Below are 16,341 nucleotides of genomic sequence, written 5' to 3'. Positions count from 1 at the left end.
TATGAAAGCGTTTGTTGTGACATGTTTATATTAGCCCAAACCTGGAGATAATCTAAACACCTATTTTTCTTTCTTTTTGTAAATGTTTATTTGTTTTCGAGAGAGAGAGAGGGAGAGAGAGTGCACCAGCAGGGGAGAGGCAGAGGGGGAACAGAGGATCTGAAGCGGGCTCTGTGCTGACAGACAGCCCGATGTGGGGCTCAAAACTCATGAACTGTGAGGTCATGACCTGAGCCAAATTCAGACACTCAATTGACTGAGCCACCCAGGCGCCCCTGAATACTTATTTTTCTATAGGATCTAGCTGTGCAATCCTATACTATGCAGCCAGTAAGAAAGCATGAAACAGTATTCATGGATGGACTTCTATTAAATGATCTTTGTGAAATACTGTTTGATGAAAGGGTACAAAATTGTATACCATCCGATTTCCATGTTTAAAAATAGGATATGGAATATATGTCTGTATATGCTGACAACATTTCTAGACAAATTAAAAATGAACAGATAACAGAATATATTTTCTAGGGATGGAATGGGATGGAGGAGGAGTTATTCCTTGCTGTGTGCTCTTGTGCTCTGAAATTTTTGCCATGTGCATGTGTAAGTGAAACAAAATTTTGAAATATAAAAATGAATATAAGCTATTTTTGTTCTAAATTAAAAAAAATTTTTTAACATTTATTTATTATTAAGAGACAGAGAGAGACGGAACATGAGCATGGGAGGGGCAGAGAGAGGAGGAGACACAGACTCTGAAGCGGGCTCTAGGCTCTGAGCTGTCAGCACAGAGCCCGACGCGGGGCTCGAACTCACGGACCGCGAGATCATGACCCGAGTGGAAGTCAGATGCTGAACCGACTGAGCCACCCAGGTGCCCCTAAGCTATTTTTACTCTAATTACTCTCAGGTTTTTATTTCTGGAACACTTATATGGCACAGATAGTGGTTCTGCTAACGATCTTTTGAGAATAGAAGGACATTATACACGTGAGGGAACCGAAAGAAGGATGTGGGATCCCCGAAGTTTGCCCTTGGCCACTGCCACCCCGTGGCTGCTGGTCTCCTGTGGCATTGAGCCCACCTTGTCTCCTGACCCTGGCCACTCACCTGGCCGCCAGCACCCACTTCTCAGGCTCCCAACCCTATGTTGACTGTCACGTGGTGGATGCCAGGCCTCGAGCTCAGTGCTTTAGTATCAAGGCGTTTGTCTTCTACTTGCCCCCATCCCCACAGCTGGCGTGGTGATCCAGGCTTCCGCAGCTTCCTCAGCTGCTCACACTGCTTCCATCCATCCTTCACACAGCTGCCTGAGTGATCTTTCTAAACAATGTCATAACAGTTTTTGCTGTGCTTAAAAACCTTCCTGTGGCTTCCTCTTGCCATTAGAATACGGTCCAGACATGTTACCATGGCCATGAGGCCCAGCATGACCTGGCCCTTGCCTCTCTCTTTTCCTTGCCTCTCCCACTGCCCCTCACTCTCCCTGCTCCAGCCACACTGGCCTTCTTCCTGTTCCTTGAAGACCCCAAGGATATTTTCTGCCCCAGGGCATTTGCATATACTGTTCTCTCTAACTGGACACCCCTTTATCTCTTTGCATACTCGTGTCTTACAGTTTAGTTCTCTGCTTGGTGTCACTTTTCTGCTATTCTAGGTAAAGAGGCACCCCCTCCCCTAAATCCACATACCGCTCCATCCCATACCCAGATTTATTTTCGTGTAGTATCTATCAGTGTCTGGAGTGATCTTTTTGACTTGTTTGGGGCCTGATCTTTCTCCATAGAATTTCAATGCCATTTCCTGCCTGTACGTCCCCAGTGCTCCAACCAGTGCCTGGAGCACTGTGGGGCTGCCCTGAGTGTTTACTAAGTGGATGGATGCAGTACCTGGCACACTGCAGGTGCTCAGTGTCGATGGAATCTCTCTGCTCACTTGCTGTGTGGCCTTGGGAAAATCACAGCCTCTGCAGCTGTGAAATGAGGCAGGCTGGGATTACCCAGGCAAACAGAGAACCCCTCTGAATGGAGCTTTCTGGTTTCATCTCCGAGTCTATTATTCTAAAGAAGTTGCACAGAAACACAGCCTCTGATTTTCCAGCTGGGGCCGTTTTCTGCCCACCTTCCTGCTCTGGGAAGCAGCACATGGGCCTGCAAGACTGTCCCGAGGGGGAGGGAGGGTTGGCCTGGAAAATATCCCAATGCCCAGGGGAAGGGGAGAGGCATCTCTGGGGGTGTTGAACTGTCTCTTGGAAAAGAGTGTGGGAAGAAAGACTGGGGTAAAGGAACTCAGACGTAAGGGAGGTGGTGTGGGCTGAACCCGCAGACGGTGTCTGATACACCCTGTGTCGACGCAGAAAGAAGAGGAACGTGACTATTATACATTATTACTGTTACGAGGCCGCAAGCACTTCCACGAAGGAAGGAAGCAGACAGACCGCGTTTGCACACTTCTCTGCCTCATCTCACCTTCTCAACAGCCTTTGGGGCAGGTACTCTTGTTAGGCCTGCTTGGAGTCGAGGAAACTGAGGCAGAGAAGGAGTCTTGCTGCAGAGCCAGGATCAAACCCATGCAGACTCTTCCTGCTATGATCTTGAAGTTTCTTGGAACTTCCCAGCCTTCTCTGCTTTTGCTGGGATGATCTGTTTCCTTGCAGTTACCAGCAGGAGAACTGCCACTCTGAAATGAAGGGGGCTATCGGCTTGTTTCGGAGGGAACGGGGCTTGGAAGAAGAGGGAGCCCCAGTGCCTGGCTCTGCAGAACGATCCCGAGGTGGACCCCAGGAGCCGCTAGGTGAGGGAGAGAACCGGGGCCAAACCCCGAGGACCTCCCTTCAAGCTTTGAGGTGAGGCGGCAAATCTCCACGCGGCTTACAAGGGCCTTGGAGGAAGCCGGACCCTGGGAAGGGGCTCGGCCGAGTGAGCAGAGCAGTGCCTCAAACAGGCTCCCACAGGCCTTCTGGGCCTCGCTTCTCCAGCCCAATCCTGACCCTCTGGGGGTGGGGCCGGGCCTCAAATCACAACCTTCCGGCCATGGGACAGGCCCAGCCCGTGGGTTTTGCCTCCAGAGCCGAGTCCTAGGGGCCAAGCCTGACTGAGAACCACACTTGGAACCACCTTCCCAAGATGTGCAGGGCGAGGGCCGGCCCCTTGTCCTGCCACACTGTAGGGGTAACATCCTCCACCCTGACTCGCTCCTTTCCCCAGAAGGACACCTGCAATCTCGCCATTACTGCTAGTCCTTTGGGATAAGCACTTGAGGTCAAACCCTTTTGCTCAAAGTCTGCAGGAAGCGGATGTGAAATGTCTCATACCTTCTTGGGAATGTATCCACTCAGGAGTGTGCGGGAACCAATATGCTGTTCAGGAGCAGGAAGGGATTGGGAGTGGTCCATGAAGGGGTCAAGGGGGAATACACCAGAGAAACGGGTCCCAATCTGGCCTGGGGTCAGGGCCAGTAGAACAGGTGGTGGACCCTGGAGGCAAAACAGGAACTGAATTAGGTGCTTTCTAATGAGACCGCTACATTTTGGGCAACACCTCCGCTGGAGAGTTGGTCTGCTTTAAAAACCGGATGAAGGCAGTGCTGTCAGGGTTTGGTGCTCTGGGAAGGGCCGCCTGGGGTCTGCACGTGTCTTCTCCCTCCCCACCCCCACCCCTAGCGCAGGCCCCCTTCCCAGTTACCTCCCTCCCCACCAAGGTTCCGGAGTGGCCACCCACAGAGCAGCCTCAGGGCTGGGCGCTGAGTCACAAGGCTGTGGTGCCTGCCAGGGGGGGCCAGGGTGGCAGATGGCTTGATGTGGGCGTGAGTGAGGGGAGGGCGGATGGGAGGGGGCAGTGACCCTGGGCCCAGCAGGGAGGGATTCGAGGAAGTGACCCGGGAGGTGGGCTGAGTCCTGCGATGAGCTTCCTTTCCTGTGTGTCTTTTCCTCCCATTTTCCAGGGATGCTGTTGCTCCTGGGGGCAGCCAGCCTGGCCAGGTAGGGGTGGAAAGTGACCCCGGGGGCCTGGGGCCTGAGACCCAGGGCTTCCGCACTGCCGGCCTGGCCCGGCTGGTCCACCCGTGGGAGGCAGAGCCCGGCTGTGTTTATCCAGGCTGGCGCTTCCGGAGCAGATGGGCGCCTGTCAGTGCCGCCAGCCAAGAACTGGGCTGACGTCCTCTCATTGCCAAGTGGCAGGTGACTCGGGGGCCTGGAGGGGAACATGTGTTTGGTTTGGCTGTTTATGAGGGGCGGTCTCTCCAGGCTGAGAACTGCCTGCACACCTGAGGGAGCACGGCCTCAGCCGGTGTGGAATACAGTGCAGACTCGTTGACCCAAAGACGCTGGGCGCTTCTAGTTGTTGAGAGCTGGACAGTCTGGGGAGGGAGCTTCAGGGTCTCCCCCGAAGCCGTCGTTGAGTTCTGCTTTCTGCCACCTCTATCTTTGCTGTAGTAGTTTCCCAAGGCCGTCAGAACAAAGCACCACAAACAACAGAGATGTACTCTCTCACAGTTCTGGAGGCCGGGGAGTCCCAAATGAAGGGTGGGCAGGGTTGATGTCCAAGGGAAACGTTGTTCCACGCCTCTCTCCTGGCTCCTGGGGGTTCCTGGCTTGTAGATACATCATGCAATCCCCCACCTCCATGCTCACTCGGTGTCCTCCCCTCCTTGGCCCCTGTGTTCGTCCTCTTCTGTAAGGACACCAGTTATTGGATTAAGGGCCCACCCTACTCCTGGGTGACCTCAACTTAACTGCATCCGTAATGACCCTATTTAGGACCACATAAAGCCACATCCTGGGGTTCCAGGGAGGACACTCACTGTTCAACCCAGCACACGAGGGGTGCTCCCCCACTCACCCCCACATCTTTAACTTTTCCTCCCTCTCACTTTGCCACTTCCCTGTGCCCAGGCCCAAGCTGGCAGAGAGGGGAAGGCTGCTGCTTTCCCAGACCTGACCCTGGGGTCAGTCACTACTTCTAAGTCACTACTTAGAGAGAAAGTAGTCTAGAGAGGCAGGAATTATTTTTACTAATAGGTCCTTCCCCATCAAGAGACAACCAACTTACAGTTGTGACTTTTGATCCTTTTCGGGGTTTCCGAGGCTTTGGGGAATCTGGGGGGAAAGCTTTGGACTCCCGCCCCAGGATAAATGTGTGTACAAACACCCCTCTTTCGGTGGTGACACAGCCTTCCGATGCCTGTCTGCCCACAGGTTCCAGGGAGGGCCTTCTCAGGGCTGAAGAATGCCTTCCCCGGAGCCCACGGAGGCCCCAACTCCTCAGCACCCTAAAGCTTGGGAGTTCAGGGGTTATCACACTGGGCTTCCTCAAACTGGATCAGTATCAGTGTGTGCGTGTATGCACACACGTGCACGTGCACATGCCTTGCATGCTGGGGCGGGGGGCTAGGCATGACTGGGGGGACGTGGAGGGCGCAGGAAAAGCAGGATGCCTGATGTGGTGTGAACATGTATTTTTCCTCCTGCCCCAGTAGCCACCACACTGGAGATGCCGTTGCCAAGAGGCCCAGACCTGGGGTGGCTAAGATGTGTTATGAAACGGGAGGGGGTGGGGAGTTGAAGCATTACACACCCACCATTATCCTGTTGACGTAAAAACACCCAACTGTGTACTTAGGCGTATGAACGTACCTGTACAGGGAGCTCCCAAAGGGTAAACAGAAAACAACGGCTGCTTCTGGGCAGGGGTCTTTGGTGCTCCCCATGTTTTAGTATGGTTTGACTTTTTTCAGTAACAATGTGCTGATTGTGTATTAAATAAGGTAACCGCTTTTCAAAGAAAGGCTCTTGATATGTTGGGGTTTCAGACCCCTTTGAAAAGCTTCTGAAAACCATGGACCTGCTCCCCACCTGCGCCCCTGCCTGCTAGAAGAATCCCCAGCTGGAGGGAGAACTAGATCCCTGAAGCTGATCTCGCTCCTTCCCTCACAGAAGCCCACCTCCTTTTCCATCTGGGCCACTGTGATTTGCTTTGCCCCTCTCCCCAACGCATACCCAGCCCCCAGTAAATTCCAGCCTAACTGTCCTCTGGGTCAGTGGTTCTCAAACTGGTGGCATCAGACTCACCTAAGGGGCTTGTTAAGGTGGATTGCTGGAGCAACCTTGCACCTAAAGTGGGGTCTGAGTTTTCTTTTCTTTTCTTTTTTTTTTTTTAATGTTTATTTATTTTTGAGAGAGAGAGAGAGAGGGCGTGCAAGCGGGGAAGGGCAGAGAGAGACACACGCAGAATCTGAAACAGGGTCCGGGCTCTGAGCTTTCAGCACAGAGCCTGATGCAGGGCTTGAACTCAGGAACAGTGAGATCATGACCTGAGCCAAATTTGGACACTTCACCGACTGAGCCACCCAGGCATCCCTGAGATTTCCTTTTCTAACGAGTGTCCAGGTAATTTGATATGATGGATCCTCCTGCTAGACTTTGAGAACCACTGCTCTACGTAAAGGGCATTACTTGTGCCTTTTAGGGTTCACCTGGAATCTGAACGGGGCTCCAGTGGGGAACAAAGGCTTGTCCCCTCTCCTGTGTGGAGGTGAGGAGAAAGGACAGTATCCCTGGGAATCGCTTGGGGGCAGGGACGGGGGGGGGGGGGAGGAGTTTTCTGCTCTTAGGGGTTGGGGCTAAGGTGCTTGCACTGGAAGACGTCATTGTCTGTAGAAGAGACCATCTCGCCCAGAGCCCTGCTTCTCCCATCAGCCGGTGCCTCTCCTCTGCCCTGAGACAGAAAGTAGGACTGCAAAGGCAAGGGCAGGAGGAGCGAAAGGTAAGAGAGCTCTGAGCTTCCCTTTACTCTCTTCCAGGCTCTGAGGTTCTCGCATATTGAGAGAGAGGGTCTTACCCCACCCTCCCGTCAAGGAACTTGATTGACCGAATCCGTGTCCCTGGCACCCGGCCCAGCAACTGGCACGGAGTCAGCGCCCTGTGAATGTGCAGGGAAGGACAGACAGGTGGGAGCTCAGCCCCAACCCCCAGGCTGGACCCACAGCTAGAAGGAGGAGAAGGTTCTTTAAGGTACTTTTCCACTCCTTCCCTTTCTGCATCCTGCCCTCTGGCAATTCCCAGTTCTCCCTCTGTCTGTGGGAGCAGCTGTGGGTTTTTTTTGTTTTTTTTTCTCTACTGTGAGTGTATCCCACCCTGGGGGTATATTCAGTTTAAGGGAGGACACACCACCCACCCCAGTGAATTAAACCCCAAGGATGGAATTTGGGGCCTCAGGGCTGGTGTTGTTGTACAAGGTCATGATTCTGGAGCAGTGGGTTCCTGAAGGCCTCTCCACCCCAGTCCACATCAGATTAGCCCTCTGGAATCTCTTCAGGCCTCAGGGGGAGTGATCAAGGTGCAGTTTCCCCGGAGACCTGCTTTGTGGGAAGTGTCCTTGGTGTCCCCCCCGAGGGGGCCCTGTGTGTGAGAGGAGCTCCTGGAGATGAGCTCAGCTGTTGTTTGGAGTGTTTGTCTGCTGGGCTGCCCCGGTGCCAAATCCCGGCAGAGGCAGAGATAAGCGCCCCTACCAAGTAGAAAGGCAGAGGCCTCGGCTGCCTGCCAGCTGGGCCGCAGAAACGGCCGTCGGGTCTGCCCCTCGGGAGACTGAGTGAGGGGTGCAGCCTCATATGCCCCGCCTCCCATTTCCTTGCACCTGCTGGTGGGCAGGTGATTGTGGGTAGTGACCTGTGGAGGGACAGGGACACACGGAGCAGCTGCCGATGCGAGGTCAACGTTGTAAGGCCCAACAGCCAATAGTGACTTCTCAGGAGACCAATTCAACGGCTCCTCTGTTCCCCCTCCTCCTCTGCAGAGGTCAGCCCAGGCCAGCCGTCCGTTCACTCCCCTACCACTCACCCCATGCTCGCTCTGGCCTGCACTGTGCCGGGCTCTGGGTGCAAAGGGAACGAGTCTTGGCTCCTACTGCAGGGGTTCCCAGCGGTGTGGACAGAGAGAGGTGGCCACAGGCAGCCCAGCACAACAGGCTGTGAGAGCCATGTCTGCGGAAAGTCTCTCCTTCCATATCCGCACTGTGAGCTCTGTCTCTATTCTCCCATTTGACTGATGCCAGCTCATGTTCCTTGAGCTCTGGCTCTCAGAGAAGGGCTTGCCATGCCTTCTCCATCCTCATCATAGCACAACACAGAGAGACTGTGAACCCATTTAACAGAAAAAGAAACTGAGGGAGAGAGTGACTCAGCAGTTCCCCTCCCCCCACCCCTATCCATGCCTTGACTGCCCTTCGTTCCTAACTGTTCCTTTCCCTGCAGTTAAGATTCCTGGTCTCCAGGTTCTGGCCTCCTTTGTCTCCTCTATCCTCTTTCCAACCCTGTCCCCACGCCCACCCCTGCACGATCTCGGGTCGTGCCACACCTCCCGTATCTGGATCAGAGGCTCCCATGCCCTTCAGAGATGTACCCACACTGCTTCCCCTGTCTCCTGGGCATGTCCATCTGGGCATCCTGCCAGAGCTCAGCCCACCGTGGGCAAGCCCACCATCTCTCCAGACTTCTCTCTGACTGTTGATGGTGCCCGGTGTTCCTGGCCATCCGGGTCATCCTGGTTCCGGGTCATCCGGGACGCCGGGAGGCGTCTCTCTGTTGCCTCCATCCGGAGCACATGATGCTCTGAGGTACCGCTGGGGCAGATGGGACGGTGACATCCCACTCAGAACTCTTCTGGTTCCAAGTGACAGAAAACTCTTATTGGAACCGCTGTGACCGGTGACAGACTGAACTGAGCTGGTGTCAGACACGGCCGAACCCGTCATTTCGATGGCACCATCAGGTTTTCGGCTCAACACACACTCGATGCTGGCTGGCCCTGCTCTTCATCCCACAGGGTGGCAAAATGACCATCAGCTGAGGTCTCACACCCTCTAGGACAGGAAGGAGGAGGCCAGTGTGCCTTTGGGAGAAGGGCTACGGGGAGATCACGAAGCCGGAGGGGCAGGCAGGGGCCAGTCCTTAGGGCCCTCCCTTCTCCACTTGCAAGGCCCCAGGGGTCTAGGCCTGTCCACCTCCTCCAGGAAGCCCCCAAACCCTCCCTGCCTCACTGGTGCAGTCTCGCCAGTTTCCCCAGCTAGAATGAGAGGTATGTGAGAATTGCAACATGTTCGCCCTTTGCCCTCGAGGAACTGAGAAGATAGCATCTTTTTGGACTCCGCAAGAGGTGTGGCAATCCAGTCTGTGGACAAGAGCACGTGGGTGAGGGCTGAGGGGAAGTAAGGGGAGGTGTGGCTGACCTCAGGCTGGAGGGTAGGTGGTTAGGGAAGTGTGCACATCTTCTGTGCACTACATTGAAATGGCAGTCGGGGCAGGAAGACCTTGACTGTGCTCACCACTCCCAGACACTGGATGGTGATGGGGTCAGTCCCCCCGGTTACCCAGGCCCTTTGTCGAGGAGGGGAGCTCAGTCTCGCAACCCAGCCCAACGCTGACCACTCATCCCCTGCCCCCACCTAATTTAGAGTTGTATCTGGGGTCTAGGAATACTGCTTGCGATCCACGGTATTTTATTACTGGTTTCCATGAACGAGTATTGACGGGGTACCTGCTCAGGACCCAGTGAACACAACAAGCAAATTATCCATTTACCAATGGATTTTTTTTTTTTTTTTTGAGCATCTATTACTGTGTTCAAGGCCTCTTATAAGGCCAAAGTAAAATGAAATGCTTGGTTCCAGAAACCACATTAGCCTAGGTTTTTGTTTTTCCATTTTTAATTATTGATGACAGCAGCTTCAATACAGATATCAGAGAGCTGCTTCCTGCTCTCAGTCATGAAAATCTTGGTTTGACCTGGCTTTTAACTATAATTATTCCCTCCGATCCTCCCTACAAAGAGTTCTTTTCTTTTTTTTTTTTTTTTTAAGATTTTATTTTTGGGGCACCCGGCTGGCTGAGTAGGTTAAGCATTCAACCCTTGCTTTCGGCTTAGGTCATGATCTCACGGTTCGTGAGTTTAAACCCCATGTCAGGCTCTGCACTGTCAGTACAGAGCCTGCTTGGGATTCTCTCTCCCTCTCTCTCTGCCCCTCCCCCACTCACACTGGCTCTCTCTCCAAATAAATAAACCTAAAAAACAAGATTTTATTTATTTTTATTTAAAATTTTTTTAATGTTTATTTATTTTTGAGAGAGACAGAGTGCAAGTGGGAGAGGGGGAGAGAGAGAGGGAGACACAGAACCTGAAGCAGGAGGCTCCAGGCTCTGAGCTGTCAGCACAGAGCCTGACCCTGACACGGGTCTCGAACTCATGAACCGTGAGATCATGACTTGAGCCAAGGTCAGATGCTTAACCGACTGAGCCATCCAGGTGCCCCTATTTCTTCTTTATTTCAGGAAAGAATCAAGAAGAAAATTTTCAATGACCCATACCCTTGCTACTCAGATGACCCTTGTTTCTTCTTAAATGAATACAGCAAAGAGTTTAAATGCTATAGAAAGACACAGAACAAGAAGTAAAACTCTCTCATTCCTCCCTCCCCCATTAACCAGTTTCTCTTCCTAAAGGTTTGTGCTGTTAAGGGTTCTGTAACCATGTCTCCAGAAAAGGTTTAACGCATTTATCAGCATTATAAATGCATTCTATATATCTTATTCTTTTTTAAACATTTAATTTTTTTTTTTTTTTTTTTTTTGAGAGAGACAGAGTGCAAGCGGGGAAGGTGCAGAGCGAGAGGGAGACACAGAATCCGAAGCAGGCTCCAGGCTCCGAGCCTTCGGCACAGAACCCCGCTTGGGTCTCAAACCCACAAACTGCAAGATTATGACCTAAGCTGAAGTCAGACACTTAACCGACTGAGCCACCCAGGCACCCCTGTATATCCTATTCTTAGAAGGTTCTCCCAGAAGGTAAGAAAAGTTGCTCTCTCTGCCCTTTGATGTCTATGTTTTTCCCCCTGTCCTGTCATATCTGCATTTACAAAATAGAGGAACCAGGTTTCTTGTGCTCCCCGGCCTTACACCAGCTGGGTGACAGCAGCAGGTTATTTCACCTCTCTGGGCCTCGATTTCCTCATCGTAAAAGCAGGGATTCTGGTGGGGGTGCAATGATAATGTGACTGCAGCAAGGCCTGGTTAGCTGGTAGGCGTTCCACAAAAGTCAGAGCATTCCCTCAGCCCCTTTCGGAAGGAGGCAGGGGCGCCAGTTCTAAATAAATGTTACAGAAGGGCCTGTCAGCAGTTGCCTCTCAGAATGACCTGTCACTTCGTTTCCCGGCTGCAGGAAGAGGAGCGTGGGAGTCTCCTGACAGGAGATGACGGGGTCACACGAATTCCTCACCCTCAGTGTTGGCTCCCACCCCAGGTGCTCAATCGATCCGACTCTGGAAGGCTGGACCCATCTGTCCTGGGTTGGGAAGGAATCCCTGCTAACAGCTGGGACAGGCCCCTGATATATGGCCCCTGTCACCTCCCCCTCTTCTTTCTCTGATCTCAGGTTGTAAGACCTCCGTGACCCCGGCCTCAGAGGGCAAATGGCTCACAAGAAAGGTCTTTAGCGTCCTCCGAGGTCCAGAAGGTGACTTGGCTATTGTCAGCAAAACCGCGTGCTGCCCCGGGAAATCAGAAGGAAGGGCAAGATTCCAGCCCAAGCAGGTGGGCTGTGGGTGGGCTGAGGATGGCAGAGGGTGGATGGAGGCCATTTGTCCTGTGCTAAGAAGCATCTGCCACAGGGCTGGTCCTTGGCAGGTGTTGCTTCCTTGGCTCTCCCAAATGCACTCCCACTTTGCAGATGAGCAACTGAGGCTCAGGGAGTTGAGCCAATTTGCTGTTCAGTGAGTAAGAGGCAGAGCCAGGACTGGAGTCTGATTGTGGAGTTCAGAGTTTCTGTTCGGCCCCTATGCCAGGCATGGGTGGGGACCAAACAGGGCCCTCAGAACTCAAGGCCACAAAAGGGCTGCCCACTCACAAGCATAGGCATCCTTCTCTCGGGGTCTGCTTTTATTAGTCCTGTTCTCTCAGTGTCCTCAGTGTCTCGAACAGCGCCTGGCACATAGTACGTGCTCAGGAAATCTCTGTGTAATAAAGAAAAGAATGGACACCAAAAATGGCTGGTTCTCTAACTAGATGAAGCCCCAGTACTCCAAGACTGATGCTCCCTAAACTTGTCTCGGGGCTCTGTGACAAATGGTGTGAGCTTAACACTGAGCCACCAGCCAGATTTTGGAAAGGGGCGCGATCCCTACTCTCTTCAGTAGCCTCTTTGCCTTCAGTGTCAGACCCTTCCTTCTCTGTGACATGCAGTGAGGGCTGTGGGGTACCAAAGCCCAGGCTGCTGGAGGACCATGGCCTCCTGCTGACATCCCCAGACTGGGGTCCAGGCAGAGAGGCACTGACGAGAGGGGTGGGGATGGGGTGCTTAGCAAGAGCGTGTCAGGTCACACTGGCTCCAGCTGGCCTCCCAGGGCTGGGAGAGGGAGGCCAGAGTGGGCTGAAGGTCACAGGGGAATCAGCCTTGGTTCTGTCCTGCTGAGGTGCCGTCCCAGCTCACAAGGGAGTCAGACGCCCACAGTCTGGCCTACAAGGAACACATATTAACAGTAAGAGCAGAAATTGAGGAGCGTTCACCACGCATGGGACACAGGGGCCTTTCGTGTAATTTCCTCCTTTACAAACACTTAGGGGCTAAGTACTATTGTATCTTAATTGTGCCGCCGAGAAAACAGAGGCGCGGAAAAATTAGGCTGTAAGTGGGATTTGAGCTTCAGAGCCGGCTCCAGAGTTGGGTTTGGCCTCCCTTGTGTCTGATCACCAGGACCCACTGTCAGGGTCAAGGCTAGGCCTCTGAGAAGACTTCCCCACGGGGCTGCTTTCTCCAGCCTCTAAGAAGCACTCCATAAGCATCTGGGCCGCACCTGCCTCTACCATCCAGGTGAGCCGTGGTCACCTCTGAGCAACTGGGGGAGAAACAGAGAAAGCCAGCGCTGGGGGTGGGGATGGTCCAGAAGGGCCCTGGGGAGGAGGAGAGCTGGTGGAGAATTGGCCAGATGGACGACGGAAGGAATGGTCCTCTGGGCCGAGAGCAGAGCTTGGAGAGGCCCTGAGGCACGTGGTATGTGGTAGAGGACAGTTCAGTTAGGTAGAGAGCGGGGCGTAAAGGGCATGAGCTTTGAAAGATAAAACTAGAAGGTGCCCACACAGAGCATTAGGGCTCCACCACTCGTCCAGGTGTGGAGGCTGAGACAGGTTCTGGGCACTGCAGCCTCAGGGCTAGCCAGTGGTCATGGTAGCCAGACCCCAGGATATGTGGGGCACACACGCTCTGCCCCCACGCCCTCACAACACCCCGTGAGACCGGGCCTTCATCAGTGAGGCCTGGCAGCTTCCTACGAGCCCTGAGCTTCCAGGTAAGAAGCCCAGCTCCTGCTGGAGAGGCTGCGTGGAGAGGAGGTGAGCCTGATGGCAAGGGAGAGAAGCACAGTCATCCCGGTGTCCGTCCCAGGCCTCGGCTGGCTCCCCAGCCGGCCGGATGGGACCACACGTAGGATCCCTGTCAGGATGAGTAGAAGACGTGGCCCAGCTGACACCCTAGCAGAACAGAGATAAGGTGTCTCCACCAGGCCCTGCCCAGGCTGCAGCATCATGAACAAATCAGTGACTGGTGTCATAAGCCATGAAGTCTGGGGTGCTTTGTGACTTACAACAGATATTTGAAACAAATTGGTCAGGCACCTGGCCTTGGAAGTGCTGAACGAAAGCATCAAATGTGTGTGAATCACCAACAAAGATGTTTTTCTCCTCGTCCCCGTGGATTGGAGTGGCTCACCCAGGCCATCCCAGTCACCCTTCTTTGTTCAGTCTTTGTAATTGACTCACTTATGTAGGTTTCCTGAGCCCTGGCAGCAGGTTCCCTGGGGCCAGGGCCAAGGGATTCCCTGTGGTTCTCCCCCGCCCCCACCCCACCCCCAGCCCCATCCCCTTCCCGCCACCCCCCCACCACCTGCAAGAGTTCTGCAAATAGTGAGGGTGCAGTTCAGAGAGCTGTCTGGTTCCCACCAGCAGCTTCTTCTATGTCAGGCCTTCATCCTGAGCCAGGGCCTGGCAGAAGAGAAACCTTTAGAGCCCAAGTGCCTGGTTCAAAACCCAGCTCTGCCACTTGTTTGTTGTATGATCTTGGACAAGTCAAGCCACGCCTCTGAGCCTCTGTCTCCTTATCTGTAAAATGGGGAGAATAACACCTGACCTTGTGAAAGTAAATGAGATAGCATTTGTAAAGAGCCTTACACAGAGCCTGGCATATAAGTGGCCCCCATACATATCCATATTCCTCTCTCTTTATCTACAAATGAAGGGAGAAATTTTAGGTTCCAATGACCCCTCCATACACCACCCCTTCAGCCTCTTCTCCACAGGTCAAGGCTGGGTCTGCGATTCCAGCATAAGTCATTGTTTGTGGCTGAACTGTCAGTGCCATGTTGCAGGTCTGCTGGGATGAGGCCAGTGATGGAGCAAGCCTCCCTTTCAGAATTAGGAGACCTGGGCTCCAGCCCGCCCCTCTGCCTGCTGGCTGGGAGACCTTGGGCATGTCACTTGACCCTCTGTGCAGTGGGGCTAGCAGTTCCTGCCCTGGCCTGGCAGAGTTGCTGTGAGGTTCATGGGGATCCAAGGACATGGAAGAACTTTACCACTAGCATAGCATCGAGCGTGCATCTGGAGGATGTCATTTTTAGCCCCTTCGGTTGGAATTGGTTCCCTAGAGCTGTGCCATCCCAAAGTAAATAAAATTAAAAACCCAGTTCCTGAATCACACTAGCCCCATTTCAAGCACTCAATAGCCATGTGTGGCTGGTAGCTACCATATTGGAGAGCACAGATAGAAAATATTTGCCTCGATGCAGAAAGTTCCACTGGACAGCATTGCACTAGGGTTTCCACAAAAGGATGACCAGTGGGAAGGAGAGGGAGGGATGAAGAACAAGGAAGTCTGAGCAGAGATGGGAGGGTGGCATGGAGTTTTATGTTTGTTTTGCAGGCACTGTTTGCTGACCAGATTCAAGGATGGCCACCACCTTTGACTTCCTGCTAATAGCCATGCTGGGCAGCTTCTCCAGAAACAACATGTTCTCACTGTGAGATCAGGGAGCACGAGGGCTGCCTCCAACAGGAAGTGGCCAGAGCAGGCCAAGGCCACGGGGCCAGGCTGAGCACTGAATACTGATTTATTCCTTGGCTTGGCTGGTGGTTGGGTGGGTCCCTGGGCTGACAGAGCTTCTCTTCCTGTCCCCAGTGCAGTCTGGCAGAGAGGGTGTGGCAGCAGCAGGGGCAGAAGTGCCAGGATGATGATGCCTGAGCTTGGTGCTAAGGGACCAATTAGCCAGTCATGGGGTGAATCCCATGACCCTGCTGCCAATGCTCAGAGGCTCCCTGAGCCCCAGATCCTCTCCCACTGCAGGCCATGGCACCGGGACTCCAACACTCCCAGGGTCACCGGCACCGGCCAATGTAGCTTGACCAAAGGGACAGACCCCAAGGGCCCGCTCCGAGGGAGGCCCAGCTGGGAGGAGACGCCAGAGAATTCACGTTTTCTGACTTGCTTGGTAGAGTTCCTTCCTGCCCACCGCAAGTCAACATACAAGCCGTTCTCGTGTATGTACGTGGACTCACATACGGCAGGCACCCAGACACGCACAGGCAGATCCACCCAGAGATGGGGGCACAGACACGGACACCCTGACGCATAAAGCAGATGTGGCCCCCTGGGTGCGGGCGCATGACCATATCTACACGTGTACAATCACCAGCTACCAGTGGCCAGAAGGCCCCCTTGTCCTCCTAAACCAGAAGCCTTCCATTAGCCTAAGTTTAAATTGTGTGTTTCCAGGGGCGCCTGGGTGGTGCAGTCGGTTAAGCGTCCGACTTCAGCCAGGTCACGATCTCGCGGTCCGGGAGTTCGAGCCCCGCGTCGGGCTCTGGGCTGATGGCTCAGAGCCTGGAGCCTGTTTCCGATTCTGTGTCTCCCTCTCTCTCTGCCCCTCCCCCGTTCATGTTCTGTCTCTCTCTGTCCCAAAAATAAATAAACGTTGAAAAAAAATAAAAAATAAAAAAATAAATTGTGTGTTTCCAAACAAAAATAGTCCTAGGGGCCTCCCTGGCCCTCACTGGCTGCAAACCAAACACCCTGCAGTGCCCCAAGCCCCCACACCCTGCACATGGGCTGGGGGAGGTGGTCACGGGCTGCACATGTGACACTGTGCTCTCAGCCAGAGGCTGCTTCTCTTGGAACAATGAGAACGTGAGAAGGCAGCACCTGTTCTTGGCGCTCCCTGGGCACACCTGCCTCTCCCCCTCTGCCCCCTTGGAATCCTCCCGACAGCTTCACCTTTCCCACAGGGCTTCCGGCGCCCTCCCCACCTCCTGGAG

The 16,341-nt window shown here is 53.7% G+C and overlaps 2 long non-coding RNA genes across 2 annotated transcripts; both read left to right on the top strand.

The window, feature by feature from the left end:
- Positions 1 to 6,285: 6,285 nt before the first annotated feature.
- Positions 6,286 to 10,679, top strand: LOC123380913. Its single transcript, XR_006587311.1, has 3 exons — positions 6,286 to 6,530; positions 6,799 to 7,009; positions 10,623 to 10,679. It is a non-coding gene; the product is annotated as an uncharacterized LOC123380913 (long non-coding RNA).
- Positions 10,680 to 10,696: 17 nt separating this feature from the next.
- On the top strand, positions 10,697 to 15,904 carry LOC109492691. The gene is made up of 3 exons (XR_002146645.3): positions 10,697 to 10,833; positions 11,420 to 11,577; positions 14,954 to 15,904. It is a non-coding gene; the product is annotated as an uncharacterized LOC109492691 (long non-coding RNA).
- Positions 15,905 to 16,341: the final 437 nt, after the last annotated feature.

The sequence above is a fragment of the Felis catus genome, chromosome D2 (assembly GCF_018350175.1).
Source record: "Felis catus isolate Fca126 chromosome D2, F.catus_Fca126_mat1.0, whole genome shotgun sequence".
NCBI lineage: Eukaryota > Metazoa > Chordata > Mammalia > Carnivora > Felidae > Felis > Felis catus.
The sequence above is the reverse complement of the archived record's forward strand: the minus strand, read 5'-3'. Positions and strand labels throughout refer to the sequence as shown.